The sequence below is a fragment of the Elaeis guineensis genome, chromosome 11 (assembly GCF_000442705.2).
Source record: "Elaeis guineensis isolate ETL-2024a chromosome 11, EG11, whole genome shotgun sequence".
Classification (NCBI taxonomy): domain Eukaryota; kingdom Viridiplantae; phylum Streptophyta; class Magnoliopsida; order Arecales; family Arecaceae; genus Elaeis; species Elaeis guineensis.
The window spans coordinates 71,514,340-71,518,731 of record NC_026003.2 but is presented as its reverse complement, the minus strand read 5'-3'; positions in this window follow the sequence as shown (position 1 = coordinate 71,518,731).

Below are 4,392 nucleotides of genomic sequence, written 5' to 3'. Positions count from 1 at the left end.
TTCTTTTATATTATTATTTTTGATTTTAGGGAGGTCAAAGGGTTTGACTTCTCCCTTGTTCCTCCTTATATTCTTCATCTCTTGGAATATCCAAGAGATTCAAAAAATATTTTTTAGATTAACCGTCTGGAGGGATCTGCAAGAAGCTAGCACTTCGAGTGGATCTTCGTTCGATGAACCTTCGATTTTGTTGTAGCCTCATGTGGATCACCTGTAGAGGTCGAACGCATGCAACAAAAAAAATTAACCACAGAGTTCTCGACCCGCATGAAGGTAAGAGATCTGATCTCTTCTCTTATCTAGATATGATCTAGGTTTTAGATCTGAAACTATTTCAGATCTAAGGTATTGATTTGGTCAATACCAAAGATTTTATTTTTTTGATTTATAAATACAATATGATATATTATAGGTCCTAATTATAGGATTTAGTAATTTGATTACATGCATTTGTAGATTAAATTATTTAATTTACATGTTTCGCTATATTATATTTCAAAATTATTTTAAAATTCATGCATGAAACCTTATACCTTTTCCAACAGGGGGTCCACTAGTTACTTCTATTTATAGGGGTGAGAGCCATGAGAGATGTGTAGGAACCAGATCTAGGGTTTCAGGGTTAGATCTTGAAACTTTTTCAAGATCATACAGCGGAAGACTAAAATAAATCAAAATTTATTTTTTAAAATTAGAGAATCCCTAGATATAAGATCCTATTACATGATTATTACATAGAATTAAATCAAAAATTAAAATATATAAATATAGCATGAACTACATGTTGATCATATCAACATGTTTCTATACCACATCTAATGTATGTATTAAACAATAGATCAGATCTATTACCTTGCAAGTTAGACGCTCTAACCTCGCTGATCCGGACTTAAGAATGATGTTGCAAGCCGCATACGCGTCCGGCCTCTAGGAGTCGTCCACACGAGCCCATGAATCTCGATCAGAAGTCCTGCTTCAGGAAATCAGCACAGTATGCTAGTACTGCACTGATCCTTCTTTGATGGTTGATCAGGTGCCTCCTTCTTCTTGATTTGGATTCTTCCAAAGATGAAAAGTAGAAGGAGGAGTTTTAGATCTGAGACACTCTCAGGAAACTCAAGATGGAGGGAGGAAAGATATGAAAATAAAAAACCCTAGAAGAAGACCCTCTTCTTCTTCACGTTTTTCTCTCTAGACACCCTAACTTGCATCTTTTATATCTCCACGACCAAAAGGTTTTTCTCTCTAATTTTTGGATGGAACAAAGGTCTCTCAAATATCTATCTTCACCTAAAATTTCACAAAGAAACTCATTTTATACAGAGAGATATGATAGAGTTCTTGTCTAGGTCAAATACCTAGTCAAGGCTTATCCAAACATGGCAAGTTAAGGGGCGCCCAACTCTTGAGCACCTCCTCCATATTTTCATGCATGGATCACCAGCAAAGGGTGCACAATATGTACCCTAAAATCTATAAAAATTCTAAAAAGAATTTGGATAAATTCGGTGCAAAATTGAAAGAGTTTTGGATTTCTAAAACTCTATCTCATAGAATTCGAAATCCAAACTTATTCCTTTTTGATTTGATCCAAACCACCTTTCATGTAAGAAAGAAGAGAGGAGACCTTTTGTGAACGTGGGAGAGACCTGGGAGAGGGCTTTTGTCACACAAAATAAGTGGAGATTGACGTTGAATAAGAGAGAGGGCGTGGGGAAGGCTTATGTGGCGCAAGGTGGAATCCTAGTCTTACTAGGATTCTATCTTATGACTTGTTTTAATTTGGTTTCCCAAACCAAATCAAACCAAAATTAGATCAACCTAATTAAAATAGGTCTTAGTCCAATTAAGAACCTAATTTAATCAGATTAAATTAGATTTAAATCTGATTTAATCTTCTAATCAAATTAGAAATTAGATTGACCAAAATCCTAGTTGAACTAGGACTAGTTTTTTCTTGCACTTGGCTTATCCAATAAACTAATTAGACTTGATCCAATCAAGCCCAAACTAAATCTAAGTAAATTATATTTAATTAGACTTAATCTCAGTCCATTGGCTTAATCAAATTAAGCTAATTAGCAATCAAATTGCTAATCGATCCTCCTGCAATACTTGCACTGGGTTAAATGTCAATCGTATTGATCATTTAACCCTAGAACGATTCTTAATCATTGATCAACTATCCGATCAGATCATAAACTTTAATGTGTGTGACCTCATAGGTCCAAACCTAAGCCGGTAGCATAGGAATAAATTTTTGTACCAATTGAAGTGACCATCTAGCAATGGTACCCGACGACCGGATAGGTCGAATGTGTAGAACAACATCCTTAGAACCCATGCGGATATAGTTTTCATATAATTCATCCCCTTGACCAAAATGATCATCGGACACCCCAGAGTTCAACTGTCAACTTTGATCAGGTTGTCCACATTGTATTTCAAAATATCAAATCCATCTGATGGATTACCCTGGCCAAGGTTTTGCTAAATTGAAATACAGCGACTCATTCTTCTCCAACTCTTGGAGTGGTCAATCCCATCTCGATCACACTCTGACTTCGCAAGTACTTTTCTGTGCCCAGAAGCCTTCCGTCTCTGAATTAGAAATTCAGTTAGTCCAGTACCAAAGCATAGTGAGTTGCTTGCAAGTCACTGAGGCGATCTCAAGTCTAAGGGACACTTATACCTATATCCCATCAGAGACATTCTCGACAGCAGAATACTCTGGAGTTGGTCACGTTCAATGACGATGTATCCTTACATCTCACCTGTATGCCATACCAGTGTCTCCACACTCTTTGGTTAAGAGGATAACCAATCCATATGGCCTACAGCGACCTATGCTCGATAGAAGCTGTCGTCCTTATTAACAGCTTATCATTTGGTCGCGAACAGTTTTAAGGACTAATCGATAAATCCTCTCTTTATCGAACTTAAATAGTCCTAAGGACTTCATCATAACAACGGAGTTCATTAGAAGATGAAAGCTTATGGTGAAGATGCCAAATATATTTTATTTATTAACAAATCAATTACAATACTTGGTTGCTCAACCGTCAACAGCTTGATGATTGGCTTTTTGGGACACATTTTCCAACAACTCCCACTTGTCCTAAAGCCACTCAGCACAGTATCTAATACCCATCTTCGACTTGTGGTTGTCGAACTCCTTTATTGCCAGGGCTTTAATGAAGGGGTCGGCCAGGTTCTCCTTTCAGTCGATCTTCTGAAGGTCGACATCACCTCGATCCACGATCTCTCAGACCAGGTGGAAGCAGCGCAAGATGTGCTTCGTCCGCTGATGTGCTTTGGGTTTCTTCACCTGAGCTATGGCACCAGTGCTGTCGCAGTAGAGCAGGACTGGACCATCGAGGGAGGGTGCTACTCCGAGCTCGTTGATGAATTTTCTCAGCTACACAGCTTCCTTCGCGGCATCCGATGCTGCGATGTACTCCGCTTCACAAACACAGTCTGCCACAGTATGTTGCTTGAAACTCTTCCAGCAGATGGCTCCACCATTCAGAGTAAAGATATAACCCGACACGCTCCTGCTGTCATCATGGTCAGATTGAAAGCTAGAGTCTGTGAACCCCATAAGTTTCAGATCTGACTCGCCATAAACCAACCATTGGTCCTTAGTATTTCTCAAATACTTAAGGATGGCTTTAACCACTTTCCAGTGATTTTCTCCAGGATCAGATTGGTATCTACTCACTACTCCTAGTAAGTATGCCACATCTGGTCTTGTACATGTCATGGCGTACATGATAGATCCCATGGCTGAAGCATATGGGACTCTACTCATACGCTCTCTCTCTTCAGGAGTTGTCGGACAATCCTTCTTAGAGAGAGAAATTTCTTGGCCTATCGGTAGATAGCCCTTGTTGGAATTCTCCATGCTGAACCTCTTCAGCACAGTGTCTATGTACATGGACTGGGATAACCCAAGCATCCTTTTAGATCTATCCCTATAGATCTTCATCCCTAGGATGTAGGATGCTTCACCCAAGTCCTTCATGGAGAACTGTGATGACAACCAAACTTTTATTCCCTGTAGTGCGGGGATGTCATTCTCGATTAAGAGAATGTCATCCACGTACAAGATAAGAAATACCACAACTGGACCATTTGCCTATTTATAGATGCAGGGCTCTTCTCTATTCTGAATGAAGCCATACGTTTTGATCACCTTATCAAAACGCATGTTCCAACTCCGAGAAGCTTGCTTCAGTCCATAAATGGATCTCTGAAGCTTGCACACCTTGGACTCATCTGTGGATGTAAACCCCTCAGGTTGTATCATATACACCTCTTCGGTCAGCTCTCCATTCAGGAAAGCTATCTTTACATCCATCTGCCAGATCTTATAATCCAGATGGACAGCTA